The 17,541-nt window shown below is 39.9% G+C and overlaps 1 protein-coding gene across 2 annotated transcripts in view; it reads right to left on the bottom strand.

Annotated features, from left to right (window-relative positions):
- The window catches only part of LOC128642111 (uncharacterized), a 167,134-nt gene that overhangs the window by 45,432 nt on the left and 104,161 nt on the right, over positions 1-17,541 (bottom strand). The gene's annotated exons all lie outside the window — the stretch shown is intronic.

The raw sequence follows: 17,541 nt of genomic DNA on the forward strand, positions 1-17,541 counted from the left end.
CATATGCATCACTACCCTCTTCTGGTCTGTGTCTACATGTGCATCACTACCCTCTACCGGTCTGTGTCTACATGTGCATCACTACCCTCTACCGGTCTGTGTCTACATGTGCATCACTACACTCTTCTGGTCTGTGTCTATATGTGCATCACTACCCTCTACTGGTCTGTGTCTACATGTGCATCACTACCCTCTACCGGTCTGTGTCTACATATGCATCACTACCCTCTTCTGGTCTGTGTCTACATGTGCATCACTACCCTCTACCAGTCTGTGTCTACATGTGCATCACTACCCTCTACCGGTCTGTGTCTACATGTGCATTACTACCCTCTTCTGGTCTGTGTCTACATGTGCATCACTACCCTCTACCGGTCTGTGTCTACATGTGCATCACTACACTCTTCTGGTCTGTGTCTATATGTGCATCACTACACTCTTCTGGTCTGTGTCTACATGTGCATCACTACCCTCTACTGGTCTGTGTCTACATGTGCATCACTACCCACTTCTGGTCTGTGTCTGCATGTGCATCACTACCCACTACTGGTATGTGTCTACATGTGCATCACTATCCTCTACTGGTCTGTGTCTACATGTGCATCACTACCCTCTACTGGTCTGTGTCTACATGTGCATCACTACCCTCTTCTGGTCTGTGTCTACATGTGCATCACTACCCTCTACTGGTCTGTGTCTACATGTGCATCACTATCCTCTACTGGTCTGTGTCTACATGTGCATCACTACCTTCTACTGCTCTGTGTCTACATGTGCATCACTACCCACTACTGGTCTGTGTCTACATGTGCATCACTACCCACTACTGGTCTGTGTCTATGTGCATCACTACCCACTACTGGTCTGTGTCTACATGTGCATCACTACCCACTACTGGTCTGTGTCTACATGTGCATCACTACCCACTACTGGTCTGTGTCTACATGTGCATCACTGCCCTCTACTGGTCTGTGTCTACATGTGCATCACTACCCTCTACTGGTCTGTGTCTACATGTGCATCACTACCCTCTACTGGTCTGTGTCTACATGTGCATCACTACCCTCTACTGGTCTGTGTCTACATGTGCATCACTACCCTCTACTGGTCTGTGTCTACATGTGCATCACTACCCTCTACTGGTTTGTGTCCTCATGTGCATTACTACCCTCTTATGGTCTGTGTCTACATGTGCATCACTACCCTCTACTGGTCTGTGTCTACATGTGCATCACTACCCTCTACTGGTCTGTGTCTACATGTGCATCACTACCCTCTACTGGTCTGTGTCTACATGTGCATTACTACCCTCTACTGGTCTGTGTCTACATATATATAATAGTATAATGCAGGTGGCGACGATGTCAGGGGCGGCAGATTAGGGGTTAATAAGTGTAAGATTAGGGGTGTTTAGACTCGGGGTTCATGTTAGGGTGTTAGGTGTAGACATAACTTTTATTTTCCCATAGGAAAAAATGGGGATGCGTTAGGAGCTGAACGCTGCTTTTTTGCAGGTGTTAGTTTTTTTTTTAGTCAGCTCAACCCCATTGTTTCCTATGGGGAAATTGTGCACGAGCACGTTTAGCCAGCTTACCGCTACCGTAAGCAACGCTGGTATTGAGGTGAGATGTGGAGCTAAATTCTGGTCTACATTCACCTTTGTGCGGCTAACGCCAGGTTTAAAAAAACCTGTAATACCAGCGTTGTCTTAAGGGAGCGGTGGGAAAAAAAAGGCTCATTAGCAATGCACAGCCTGACCGACAAAACTCGTAATCTAGCAGTTTATTTTTATGAGAGCTCTCTTTTCCCATCAGTGCACTAATGTGGGGTTTTAATACTATAGGTATAGCCACTTACTTGACTGTTATCCAATAAATGCAAATTTGTTTCACATTTTTCTATTTTTCTGTGATTGATATTATTGGTATCTATTGCTGTGTCATTTGCTTTTTCTCTAGGAGGTTAAATCCATTTATCACCTATAGGGATTAGTGAGTGCCTTTCTTAATATATATATATATACACGTTGATTGGAGTAGCCGTGTTAGTCCAGAGATTTAGATAACAAAATAACAAGAGTATTGCATTGAGCAATGATACTTTTTTATTGGACTAACTGTACATTTCTAAGTTTTCAAGCTTTCGGAAGAATGTCTTCCTTTTTCAAGTCTGTAGCAATACTGACCAATTTGATGGAATTTACAGATTATATCTTAAAACATAGGCTAAAAAGACAAAGTGTTACATAGGTCTGAATGCAGGGGGATGAGGGGGTGTCGTAAAAATCATGATGGGGGTTTAGGAGACAGAGGCAGACAGTGTCAGTAAAGGATAACAGACAGGGGAAATATATGATTATACACAAAGCATATACTGACATAAAGTTATATATTAACATATTATTAATATGAATAAAGATGGGAAATTAGGTATACAGTGGAATATAAGATAGTCAAAAAAGGAGAAAGGAAAGAAAGAAAAAGGCAATAAAAATAATGACAAAAGTGTGGACATAGGCCTCTATTTAACAAGCTGTCTACTTACCTGCATTTGACGGACCCAATATTAGGGATGGGCGAATGTTTGGCAACATTCGAAAAACTGCACGAATTTTAACACATTCGTTCGTTCAAATCAAATTTCGAATGTTTACATAACATTCTAACATTCGATTTTCGAATGTTCGGTTTCAAATTTTACGATTACATTCGAAAATATTATTTTCGAAAAATTTGAATTTAGATTGTAATAGTATTTCTAATGCTTTTTCTTTAAATGTAATATTCGAATTATTAAATATTCGAATTCGAAAAATTCGAATTTAGATTGTAATAGTATTTCTAATGCTTTTTCTTTAAATGTAATATTCGAATTATGCAATATTCGAATTAGAAAAATTCGAATTTATATTCGAATTAGAAAAATTCGAATTTATATGTTTGTAATAGTATTTCTAATGCTTTCTTTAAATGTAATATTCGAATTATGCAATATTCTATATGGAAACATTCAAAATGATATATTTGTATCTATTATGTATCAATTTACTAGATTCCCGCCCTACCACATGAACTATTGAACTTCTGAATAGTATTTGTTAAATAGAATGTTAAATTCGAAATTTCGAATGTGGACATTCGATATAATTATAAACATTCGAATTCGAAAGTGACATTCGAAAACTGTAGATAACATTCGATTTTCGAATTTTTAAGAATATTCGTTCTTATCGACATTCGGATTTAGAATTCGAATTTCGGTAATAACATTCGTTCTACATTCGAAATTTGAAAATTTACACATTCGCCCATCCCTACCCAATATGCTCGCCTAAGCTCGCCTAACATCGCCACTGCGGATCTGAATGCGTTCGCCAAATTTATCAAGACAGCTGTCAAAAAGCCGCGAACCAAGTACGGTGCGATGAACAGCGGACTGTTGTTAACTGACAGTCATCAATCTCGCTGCTCTTCGGCTTCTTTGCAGATTTCTTGCTAGCCTGTCACTAAGCACCCACACTATACTATACTGTTTTACCCCCTAAACCCCCGCTCCCGGAGCCCCCCGCAACTAAATAAACATATTAACCCCTAAACCGCCGCTCCCGGACCCAGCCACAACTATAATAAATATATTAACCCCTCAACCACCGCTCCCGGACCCCGCCGCAACTATAATACATATATTTACCCCTAAACCGCCGCTCCCGGACCCCACCGCCAACTACATTATACCTATTAACCCCTAATCTGCCGCCCCCTATACCACCGCCACCTACATAAAGTTATTAACCCCTATCCTGCCGATCCCGGACCCCGCCGCACCTATAATAAATATATTAACCCCTAAACCGCCGCTCCCGGACCCCGCCACAACTATAATAAATATATTAACCCCTAAACCACGCATCCCGGACCCCGCCGCCACCTACATTATACCTATTAACCCCTAATCTGCCGCCCCCTATACCGTCGCCACCTACATAAAGTTATTAACCCCTATCCTGCCGATCCCGGACCCCGCCGCAACTATAATACATATATTAACCCCTAAACCGCCGCTCCCGGACCCCGCCGCAACTATAATAAATATATTAACCCCTAAACCGCCGCTCCCGGACCCCGCCGCCACCTACATTACATTTATTAACCCCTAATCTGCCCCCTACACCGCCACCACCTACATTATATTTATTAACCCCTAAACCTAAGTCTAACCCTTACCCTAACACCCCCCTAACTTAAATATTATTTAAATGAATCTAAATAAATATTCCTATAATTAAATAAATTATTACTATTTAAAACTAAATACTTACCTATAAAATAAACCCTAACCGCTAGATTTAGAGTTTTTTCGGTAAAAACCTGCAGCTCTAACGCTCCTTTTTTTTTTACCAACGCTCCCTTAAGACAACGCTGGTATTACGAGTTTTCTGAATGGCTGCGTTAGCCTCAGAAAAGTGAGCGTTGAGCATAATTTAGCTCCACTTCTACTTTCAATACCAGCGTTGCTTACGGTAGCGGTAAGCTGGAAAAACGTGCTTGTGCACGATTTCCCCATAGGAAACAATGGGGCTGAGCTAGCTGAAAAGAAAACTAACACCTGCAAAAAAGCAGCGGTCAGCTCCGTCATAACGCAGCCCCATTGTTTCCTATGGGGAAACACTCTCTAAGTCTACACCTAACACCCTAACATGAACCCCCGAGTCTAAACACCCATAACCTTACACTTATTAACCCCTAATCTGCTGCCCCCCGCTATTTAGCGCTGCAGAATCTGTTGGCGCTCTACAAAAAACCGATAATAATAATATTGCTGACACCTACATTATATTATTAACCCCTAATCTGCCGCTCCGGACACCACCGCAAGCTACATTATAGCTATGAACCCCTAATCTGCTGTCCCTAACATCGCCGACACCTATATTATATTTATTAACCTCTAATCTGCCACCCCCAACGTTGCCGCCACCTACCTACACTTATTAACCCCTAATCTGCCGACCGCACATCGCTGCCACTATAATAAATGTATTAACCCCTAAACCACCACACTCACGCCTCGCAAACACTATAATACATTTTATTAACCCCTAATCTGCCCTCCCTAACATCGCCGCCACCTACCTAAAATTATTAACCCCTAATCTCCCGCCCCCAACGTAGCCGCTACTATAATAAAGTTATTAACCCCTAAACCTAAGTCTAACCCTAACCCTAACACCCGCCTAACTTAAATATAATTTAAATAAAACGAACTAAAATTACTATCATTAAATAAATTATTCCTATTTAAAACTAAATACTTACCTATAAAATAAACCCTAATATAGCTACAATATAATTAATAATTACATTGTAACTATTTTAGGATTTATATTTATTTTACAGGTAACTTTGTATTTATTTTAACTAGGTACATTAGCTATTAAATAGTTAATAACTATTTAATAGCTACCTAGTTAAAATAATTACAAAATTACCTGTAAAATAAATCCTAACCTAAATTACAAATACACCTAACACTACACTATCAATAAATTAATTAAATAAATTACCTACAATTATCTAAACTAAAATATAATTAAATAAACTAAACTATATTACAAAAAACAAACAAACAATAAATTACAGAAAATAAAAAAAATGACAAGAAGTTTAAACTAATTACACCTAATCTAAACCCCCTAATAAAATATAAAAGCCCCCCAAAACAATAAAATGCCCTACCCTATCCTAAATTACAAAGTAATCAGCTCTTTTACCAGCCCTTAAAAGGGCTTTTTGTGGGGCATTGCCCCAAAGTAATCAGCTCTTTTACCTATAAATAAAAATACAATAGCCCCCCCAACATTACAACCGACCACCCACATACCCCTACTCTAAAACCCACCCAAACCCCCCTTAAAAAAAACTAACACTAACCCCCTGAAGATCTCCCTACCTTGAGTCGTCTTCACCCAGCCGAGCAGAATTCTTCATCCAAGTGGGGCAGAAGAGGTCTTCCATCCGATTGAAGTCTTCATCCAAGCAGCATCTTCTATCTTTATCCATCTGGAGCGGAGCGGCAGCATCCTGAAGACCTCCAACGTGGAACATCCATCCTGGCCAACGACTTCCCGCCGAGTGACGGTTCCTTTAAATGACGTCATTCAAGATGGCGTCCCTCAAATTCCGATTGGCTGATAGGATTCTATCAGCCAATCGGAATTTAGGTAGGAAAAATCTGATTGGCTGATTCAATCAGCCAATCAGATTGAAGTTCAATACGATTGGCTGATCCAATCTGCCAATCGGATTGACATCGCATTCTATTGGCTGGTCGGAACAGCCAATAGAATGTGAGGTCAATCCGATTGGTTGATTGGATCAGCCAATCGGATTGAACTTTAATCTGATTGGCTGATTGAATTCGCCAATCAGATTTTTCCTATCTTAATTCCGATTGGCTGATAGAATCCTATCAGCCAATCGGAATTCGAGGGACGCCATTTTGGATGACGTCATTTAATGGAACCGTCATTCATCGGGAAGTTGTCGGCCAGGATGGATGTTCCGCGTCGGAGGTCTTCAGAATGCTGCCGCTCCGCTACGGATGGATGAAGATATAAGATGCCGCTTGGATGAAGACTACAATCGGATGGAAGACCTCTTCTGCCCCGCTTGGATGAAGAATTCAACTCGGCTGGGTGAAGACGACTCAAGGTAGGGAGATCTTCAGGGGGTTAGTGTTAGGTTTTTTTAAGGGGGGTTTGGGTGGGTTTTAGAGTAGGGGTATGTGGGTGGTGGGTTGTAATGTTGGGGGGGTATTGTATTTTTATTTACAGGTAAAAGAGCTGATTACTTTGGGGCAATGCCCCGCAAAAAGCCCTTTTAAGGGCTGGTAAAAGAGCTGATTACTTTGTAATTTAGGATAGGGTAGGGCATTTTATTATTTTGGGGGCTTTTTTATTTTATTAGGGGGCTTAGATTAGGTGTAATTAGTTTAAACTTCTTGTATTTTTTAATTTTCTGTAATTTAGTGTTTGTTTTTTTTGTATTATAGTTTAGTTTATTTAATTGTATTTTAGTTTAGATAATTGTAGGTAATTTATTTAATTAATTTATTGATAGTGTAGTGTTAGGTGTATTTGTAACTTAGGTTAGGATTTATTTTACAGGTAATTTTGTAATTATTTTAACTAGGTAGCTATTTAATAGTTATTAACTATTTAATAGCTATTGTACCTAGTTAAAATAAATACAAAGTTGCCTGTAAAATAAATATAAATCCTAAAATAGATACAATGTAACTATTAGTTATATTGTAGCTATATTAGGGTTTATTTTATAGGTAAGTATTTAGTTTTAAATAGGAATAATTTATTTAATGATAGTAATTTTAGTTAGTTTATTTAAAATATATTTAAGCTGTTAGGGTTTAATAACTTTATTATAGTAGCGGCGACTTGGGGGTGGGAGATTAGGGGTTAATAATTTTAGGTAGGCGGTGGCGATGTTAGGGAGGGCAGATTAGGGGTTAATAAAATGTATTATACTGTTTGCGAGGCATGAGTGCGGCGGTTTAGGGGTTAATACATTTATTATAGTGGCGGCGATGTGCGGTCAGCAGATTAGGGGTTAATAAGTGTAAGTAGGTGGCGGCGACATTGGGGGGGCAGATTAGGGGTTTTATAAATATAATGTAGGTGTCGGCGATGTTAGGGGCAGCAGATTAGGGGTTCATAGGGATATTGTAGGTGGCAGCGATTTCCGGTCGGAAGATTAGGGGTTAAAAAAATATATTATAGGATTTGCGATGTGGGGGGCCCCGGTTTAGGGGTTCATAGGTAGTTTATGGGTGTTAGTGTACTTTATAGCACAGTAGTTAAGAGCTTTATGTTCCAGCGTTAGCCCATAAAACTCTTAACTACTGACTTTTTTAGGCGGTAGGAGTCTTGGCGGTAGAGGCTGTACCGCTCACTTCTTCCAAGACTTGTAATACCGGCATTAGGCAAATCCCATAGAAAAGATAGGATATGCAATTGACGTAAGGGGATTTGCGGCAGCCAAAAGTTGCGGAAGAAAAGTGAGTGGTAGACCCTTTCCTGCCTGACTCATAATACCAGCGGGCGTTAAAAAGCAGCATTAGGACCCCTTAACGCTGGTTTTTAAGGCTAACGCAGAACTCTAAATCTAGGTGTAAGATAGCTACAATATAACTAATAGTTACATTGTAGCTATTTTAGGGTTTATTTTTATTTTACAGGCAACTTTGTATTTATTTTAACTAGGTACAATAGCTATTAAATAGTTATTAACTATTTAATAGCTACCTAGTTAAAATAACTACAAATTTGCCTGTAAAATAAATCCTAACCTAAGTTACAATTACACCTAACACTATACTACAATTAAATAAATGAAATTAATTAAATGCAATTACCTACAGTTAAATAAAAATAACTAAAATTAACTAAAGTACAAAAAAAAACCTCTAAATTACAGAAAATAAAAAAAAATTACAAGAAGTTTAAACTAATTACACCTAATCTAAGCCCCCTAATAAAATAAAAAATCCCCCAAAATAATAAAATTCCCTACCCTATACTAAATTACAAATACTCCTTAAAAGGGCTTTTTGCGGGGCATTGCCCCAAAGTAATCAGCTTTTTTACCTGTAAAAAAAGAAATACACCCCCCCAACATTAAAACCCACCACCCACACCCAACCTTACTCTAAAACCCACCCAAACCCCCCTTAAAAAAACCTAACACTACCCCCTGAAGATCACCCTACCTTGAGCCGTCTTCACCCAGCCAGGCCTAAGTCCTCAATGAATCCGGGCGAAGTGGTCCTCCAGATGGGCAGAAGTCTTCATCCAAGCGGCATCTTCAATCTTCTTCCATCCGACGAGGAGTGGCACCATCTTGAAGACATCCGACGTGGAGCATCCATCGATCCCGACGACTAAACGACGAATGACGGTGTTCCGATTGGCTGATAGGATTCTATCAGCCAATCGGAATTAAGATAGGAAAAATCCAATTGACGTAAGGGGATTTGACGCCATCTTGGATGACGTCATTTAAAGGAACTGTCATTCGTCGTTTAGTCATCGGGAACGATGGATGCTCCGTGTCGGATGTCTTCAAGATGGTGACGCTCCTCATCGGATGGAAGAAGATAGAAGATGCCGCTTGGATGAAGACTTCTGCCCATCTGGAGGACCTCTTCTGGCCGGATTGGATGAAGACTTCTGCCACTCTGGAGGACCACTTCACCCGGATTCGTTGAGGACTTAGGCCCGGCTAGGTGAAGACGGCTCAAGGTAGGGTGATCTTCAGGGGGTTAGTGCTAGGTTTTTTTAAGGGGGGTTTAGGTGGGTTTTAGAGTAAGGTTGGGTGTGGGTGGTGGGTTTTAATGTTGGGGGGGTTGTATTTCTTTTTTTACAGGTAAAAGAGCTGATTACTTTGGGGCAATGCCCCGCAAAAAGCCCTTTTAAGGGCTATTTGTAATTTAGTATAGGGTAGGGAATTTTATTATTTTGGGGGGATTTTTTATTTTATTAGGGGGCTTAGATTAGGTGTAATTAGTTTAAACTTCTTGTATTTTTTATTTATTGTAATTTAGAGGGGGGTTTTGTACTTTAGAGAATTTTTGTTATTTTTATTTAATTGTAGGTAATTGTATGTAATTAATTTAATTTATTTAATTGTAGTATAGTGTTAGGTGTAATTGTAACATAGGTTAGGATTTATTTTACAGGTAAATTTGTATTTATTTTAGCTAGGTAGTTATTAAATAGTTAATAACTATTTAATAACTATTGTACCTAGTTAAAATAAATACAAATTTGCCTGTAAAATAAATATAAACCCTAAAATAGCTATAATGTAATTATTCGTTATATTGTAGCTATCTTAGGGTTTATTTTATAGGTAAGTATTTAGTTTTAAATAGGAATAATTTAGTTAATTATAGGAATATTTATTTAGATTAATTTAAATAATATTTAAGTTAGGGGGGGTGTTAGGGTTAGGGTTAGACATAGGTTTAGGGGTTAATAGATAAAATGTAGGTGGCCGCAGTGTAGGGGGGCAGATTAGGGGTTAATAAATGTAATGTAGGTGGCGGTGGGCTCTGGGAGCGGTGGCTTAGGGGTTAAACAATTAATTTATTTGCGGCGGGGTCCGGGATTGGCAGGATAGGGGTTAATAACTTTATGTAGGTGGCGGCGGTATAGGGGGCGGCAGATTAGGGGTTAATAGGTATAATGTAGGTGGCGGCGGGGTCCGGGAGCGGCGGTTTAAGGGTTAATAAATGTATTATAGTTGCGGCGGGGTCCAGGAGCGGCGGTTTAGGGGTTAATACGTATCATGTAGGTGGCGGCAGTGGCGGGCGGCGGTTTAGGGGTTAATAAATTTAGTATAGTTGCGGCAGGGTCCAGGAGCGGCGGTTTAGGGGTTAATACGTATAATGTAGGTGGCGGTGGTGGCGGGGCGGTGGTTTAGGGGTTAATAAGTATAATGTAGGTGTCGGCGGTGTAGGGGGGGGCAGATTAGTGGTGTTTAGACTTTGGGTACATGTTAGGGTGTTAAGTGCAGACACTTCCCATAGAAACAATGGGATATTGGGCAGCAGCGAACATGAGCTCTCGCTGCTGTCAGACTCCCATTGATTCCTATAGGATCCGCCGCGGCGGATTGAAAACCAGGTATGCTGGGCCAGAATAGTGGCGAGCGTACCTGGTTATTCTTTGATAACTACCAAAAGTAGTCAGATTGTGCCGAACCTGCGTTCGGAACATCTGTAGTGACGTAACCATTGATCTGTGTCGGACTGAGTTCAAAGAATATCACATTGGCATAGTATGTCTGAGCACCTTAATACATAAGTACAAAAAAACAGCAAGTGATTTCACAAAAAGACAACGATCAGAAAAGGAAAAAAGCTGGCTTTTTAAATATTTTTTTTATTTTATTTAAAAAGCCAGCTTTTTTCCTTTCCTGATCATTGTCTTTTTGTGAAATCAACTGCTGTTTTTTGTGTGATATCGCCTGTGGAGCTGTTTGCCTGATATCATTCTGTGAGTATACTGCATTTATATATTAAGGTGCACAGACATACTATGTCAATGTGATATTCTTTGAACACAGATACAGACAGAACCCCTTTTTGGGAAGATTGTTAAATCACCTGTGGAGCCGCTTGTCTGATATTACTCTGTGAGTATACTGCACTTATGTATTAAGGTGCTCAGACATACTATGCCAATGTGATATTCTTTGAACACAGATACAGACAGAATTCTTCTTGGAAAATTGTGAAACAGAGAGAAAAATCCTTTGGAGATCCCTTAGAACCAGCGCCTCTATCTGACAATATACATCGTTTGTACAGCTTTGAGAGAGACTGTTTGGAAGGCAGCGGTTCTAACTAAAGGGAAGTAACTATCCTATTGTATATTCGTTTTTTGTTCAGTATATGAAAGTACAGTACAAAAAAAATTAATAATGGGTTAAGAAACCAGAGTCCACATTTAGTCCAGAATTTAGCAAGTTGAAGTGCATTATCATTTTCATTTCAAAGGTTTTTCTTTCCATGGTGTTTTTGAAGTTGCCTCTAAGAATCTTGATTTTGAGGTTTTGGATGGAGTGGTCAGGTTGGGTGAAATGGTGACCAACAGGGGTACAGTATTTTGTTACACAGTGGTTTTTGATTGAGTGTCTGTGTAAGTTCATCCGAAGGTGCAGTTTTTAAGCTTGTTTCTCCAATATAACATCCCACTTCACATGTAGTGCAATGTATCATATATATCACATTTGCAAATATACATGAATATGCCCCTTTAATGTTATAGGATTTACTCTTGTGATTAGCTGTGCTGCTTTCACAAATGTGTTGATATAGTTTGCAGAAAGCTTTGTTGCAGCGCTTGGTTCCATTCTGAGTGTTCTTTTTATCAAGTGGTAGCTTCCTGTGGACCAGTTTCTGTCTTAGGTTGGGTGGTTGTCTGAGTGCTAGGATAGGGGGTTTTGGGAAAAAAAATTTGAGTGTGGGATCCTCTAAGAGTAGTGGCTGTAATTATTTTATTATTTTTCGTATTCCTTCTACAGCAGGGTTATATTTGACTACTAGTGGGATACCCAATATGTTTTTCTTCTCCCTGTATTGTAGCAAGTGTTCACTGGGGTATTAAGGGCAGAGTTAATTTATTTGTTTATAACCCATGTTTTGTAACCTTTCTCTCTGAGTGATTGGGACAGTGTGATGAGGTGTTTGGATTGTCACTTCATTTTTTTATCTGATCGGGGTGGGAGCTGGAGCTGTGGAGGTAGCTGCATCTATCTGTTGGTTTCCTGTACACAACAATATCCATCACAATTGGAAAATTACACTCATCTGTATACAGGAAACCAACAGATAGATGCATGATACAGTGCACTGCATGTGAAGTGGGATGTTATATTGGGGAAACAAGTAAAAAACTGCACCTTCGGATGAACTTACACAGAAGCTCTGCAGACCAAGTGCTGTTTAATCTGTTTTTTTTTTTTTTAAATCATGCTTTTATTTCTACCTTTTGGGTTCCCTAATACATAAGGGAACACTTCCTCTTCATTTTTGAGAGGTGGAAAACAGATGAATTGGTTCGGGAAAGGCTAAAGGACTTGTATTCCCTAACTACTGCTGCCTTGAGTTGCAGGAGCATTGGACTTCCGGTCCTAACGTTAAGACCTCTTGTGAGCCATTTGGCGTGCTTAGCTAAACTCCCTGCCTTTTCTTCCTGTTGCCTCTCCCGGTAACTCCTGCTCACAACCTCTCATAAGCAGAGCATCTATCACTCGGCATAGAGACAGGCGAGATGCTGCACAACTGAAGAGGTGACTGGGAGCGCAACATCTGAGTGCATATGATGGTGCCCTGTGCTCATAGCAGGAGCATAGTTAAAATTCAACCTTGACCTCCTGATTCAATTGCGGTAAATACCGCTGGGCCTAAGGGGATATAAGCCTACCTCCTCATTACCTACTCTACGTGTCAAGCTACAAGGGGTGTCTATAGAGAATCCGTGTGATGGTTAGAGGCCTGCTCATTTTGCTGGTGCCCTCCCCCCAGGCCTCATTGTACACATCCTGGGATCTGTAAAGTGCAGCAGGGGATTGCATAATTTGAATGACAGCCTCCCAATATACAGACTGTCAAATCACTATACAGGGCTATATACAACATCTGAAACTCTGATTAACAACAGTTCCCTTAGAGCTCATTTTGCTAGCTATATTTTGCATCAGTTGTAAATGTGATTACCCTGTGAAGTAACTCTGTGTGCTGATAAGGATTATTGCCCTGATTTACAGCATCTGAGGATCAGACCTCCAAATATAATCTAGCCACATTCTTCTCCCTTTATTGACTCAAGGCTCACTTATACAGCAGCTACCTGTTCTCTCTCCCCCCTTTCCCGTCGGCCCTTATTGCCTACGGGTCATACCCTAAAATCCCTTTTCCCTCACTCGCTCGGCAGAGAGCAACCTCCCCGGGAGAGAGACAGTCACCTATAAGCCTATAAGTGTTTTAACAAGGGAGGGGAAGAAGAGTGGAAAACAGAGGGAAGAGGAGAGGAGCATAGGAGAGGATAGAAGGAAACTTCCAGGACAAATTCCTGACTTGAATCTAATCATCTGCAACGTCATGCACAGCTAGTTATCCCTTACGGGGGGTGCTGGATCTGATCTCGCCGCTCTTCATCCTAATCTAGAGCTTCGCCCACCTAGGTCTAGAGAGCAGGTGTTGAAGTTTATTGCTTGCCACACAAAGTATGGCGCACTCACAAAGGAAAAAGCAGAAACATAGTGGCCTCCCAAAACGGACTCTCTCAGATCATTTCTCGAATAAAAATTCCTACGAGCAAGATATGTCAGACGATGACTCGAGGGATTCAATTGTATCTTCTAAAGGCCCATCTAGGGCCCTAACTCATTCTGATGAGAGACCTGCCCACACCTCTTGATCCATTTTAGAATCCATTAAAGAATTATCGAACAAGATGGACTCCCATTATTCCTCTCTAAAACAAGAGCTCAAGATATCTGTCACCGAACTTAAGAGAGACATATCCTTGCTTGGCGAGAGAACCGAAACGCTGGAGAAGAAACAAGAGGATCTAAATTTAGATCACTCCAACCTTCTTGCCTACACCCAATCCCTTGCTGAGATGATCACAGATTTAGAGTCCAAGATAGCGGACCAAGAAGACAGGTCACACCATAACAATATTAGAATAAGAGGCATCCCAGAGGACATTGGCACCGCTGACCTTCCTAAACACCTCCAGGCTCTCTTTTCGGAACTCTTGGGACCTGCACAAACTCAGGAAAATTTCATTGATAGGGCTCATCGAGCTCTCAGACCAAGAAACTCCCCTTCAGGCTCGTCAAGGGACGTTATTGTTCGACTACATTATTACACATTTAAAGAGAGAATCCTTAGAGCTTCGTTCCAGAACAAGAATTTGAAAGATCCTTTTCAGGCAGTACAGATATTCCTGGACTTGTCCTCTCACACCTTATCCAGAAGACGGCTATTTCAACAAGTCACTCAATGTCTTTGCAACAATAACATTAAATATAGATGGGGATTTCCAGTTAAGCTCTTTTTCCAATTCGAAAACTCCTCTTACGCCATCACAACCCCAGAACAGGGACTCAAATTACTACAATCTCTGAAGCTGCTGCACTCCACCAATCAAACTAATAGAGTTTATTGTGTTTTACATAATCTTGTCTCTTTTCTCTGTTATGTTTTTTTTTGTTAAAACATTTACAGTTTTCCGGAAATAACCAGGTGCTTCTGGACTTTGAGAAGATGTGGACTCATCTGTAGATGTGGGGTAATGTAACCTACTAAGTTCTATACTTAAAGTGTACCGCTTCCATAATTATAAATAATTATTGTTCTATAGCTTATATCTCCTACCAGATACTTTTGTATGCTCGTTTTTCGTTATACTTCATACGAGGAAAATTGATAACCCTAATGGTAGGTACTATTTAGCTTATTTTAAAAGGGGATTTTATCTCTCCTTACACTTTAAAAGGGGAGGCTTAGTCACACATTTATAATCTTAGCTTTAGATACAACCCTGGTTTACAATCCTCTCTTGAATTTAGTAGACCCCCTCCTACATTTAGTAATTTGGGACATGAGACAAGATTCATTGAGTCTGCGTAGCCATACTCTCCTCACCTCTTATTACCATGGACGTTGAGGTCTTCTTAGGAACATAGGTGGGAATCCTCATTTCTATTATACAACTCCCGCCCACCTTATACATAGGGGTTCCAGAAGACATAGCCCTACATTACACCTATTCTTCTCAAACTCAAAGCTCTCCCCATATTCACTGTCTCACCATTTCCATCATGTCACATTGACATCTAGGGATGGGATATGTTCAGGCCACCCTGCAGATAAAAATCTCTATAACGGTCCATATTATGCCTTAACTATACTATGTACTGTTGCATTGTCAGTATTTCTAGACCTCTAGATAATGTATAACTTTGCAAAGATATCTGGAAACTTCTAGGATCAGGATTGAAGTTGTTTATGTTTGTAACTTAGCTAGCGTGAATTGTTTTGTTTATTGTTTACTGTTTGCCACTGCCCTTTGGTGGTTTGATCTTTCTTTTCTTCTCTGCTTTTCCTTCCCTCTCTCATAAGCGTTACTTAGAGCTGGGATTATGCCCCGGCACCCCTCCTCTCTTTGTCTTGCCCGGTCTTGCCTTGTCCTATCCTCTTATTCAAGGACAGCCTCAATCTTGTCCACCTGTCCTTGAGTGACCGCTCTCTTTACCATAGACAACTCTTATTAGCTATTAGTTTAATACAGACCCCTTAGCACTTGGTCTGCCACTAATATATTCTATGTGATATTCCACCTACAACACTTCATACAGATCTCATTCGCAACTCCCACCCCCCCTCACTCCCCCCCTCCTATATTTTACGAGCGACTCTTGTCCGCTGAAACCCCTACCCCAGCTCATTTCATACATAGTTCACAAAACCCTTAGCTAAATCTCTAAACTCTCATGGTTTAGAACTTTTACTAGCTTTATTGTTTCTCTCCCTTTTGGACCTAATAAACTATGAGAGATATTGCATTCTAAGATGTAAAACAAAAAATGAGACGAGTCAGATTGGAAATGAGATCTATATATAACACCGGTATTTAGATACCTAAGATTTTTGTCTAATTACTTTTCCCCTATCATACCTCTAGTTTGTTAAGAGCCTTTAATTATTCTTTGTTGAATGTTATTTGACAACCCCACTTCTGTTTTATATGCATAACCAATGTAACATGATTAGTGGTATCTTATGTTGACATTTGACTTCCTATGTATGATGATTTATTGTTCATTTTTATTTTCTATGAGTTTTCTCAATAAAAATTATAAAAAAAATGTTTGTAATGTACTTTCATACGGCTAGATTTAGAGTTTTGCGTTAGAAGGGGTGCGTTAGCTACGCATGCTTTTTTCCCCCCGCACCTTTTAAACAACGCTGGTATTTAGAGTTCACAGAATGGCTGCGTTAGGCTCCAAAAAGGGAGCATAGAGCATAATTTACCGCCACTGCAACTCTAAATACCAGCGGTAGCCCAAAACCAGCGTTAGTAGCCCCTAACGCTGGTTTTGACGGCTAACGCAAAACTCTAAATCTAGGCGATATACTGTAGTCAATTATATTGTATATTCAACACTTTATATGCATAGGTACGCAGGTAAGCCTATGTCCACAGTTTTGTTATTATTATTGTCTTTTTCTTTCCTTCCTTTCTCCTTTTTTGACTATTTTATATTCCACTGTATACCTAATTTCCCATCTTTATTCATATTGATAATATGTTAATATATAACTTTATGTCAGTATATGCTTTGTGTATAATCATATATTTCCCCTGTCTGTTATCCTTTACTGACACTGTCTGCCTCTGTCTCCTAAACCCCCATCATGATTTTTACGACACCCCCTCATCCCCCTGCATTCAGACCTCTGTAACACTTTGTCTGTTTAGCCTATGTTTTAAGATATAATCTGTAAATTCCATCAAATTGGTCAGTATTGCTACAGGCTTTAGAAAGGAAGGAATTCTTCCGAAAGCTACACATATATATTACATGATCAAATGAACAAAGATAGAAAAGTGTTCAAGCAAGAATAAACATCAGCTCACTGACAAGGCCCAGAGAAGTCCAAAATAATTTTCTGGTTGCAATGTGGGACATTATACACTAGATTTTTATTTGTATAAATGTTTTGTAGATTATCAATTTATATAGCCCATATAATTTTGCTTATTTTTAAAAAACATTGCTCTGATTTTCAGACTCCTAACCAAGCCCCAAAGTTTTAGGAGAATACCGATGTATACCTTCTCCAGCTTGCTCCTGTTTGCTTAAAAGGCCTTTTCACATGCAGAGGAAGGGGCGGGGGTGTGTCTGTTATTTCCAACTTGCAGGGGGTGTTCCAGCTACCTTTTTC

This window comes from Bombina bombina, chromosome 11 (genome assembly GCF_027579735.1).
Source record: "Bombina bombina isolate aBomBom1 chromosome 11, aBomBom1.pri, whole genome shotgun sequence".
In the NCBI taxonomy this organism is placed as follows: domain Eukaryota; kingdom Metazoa; phylum Chordata; class Amphibia; order Anura; family Bombinatoridae; genus Bombina; species Bombina bombina.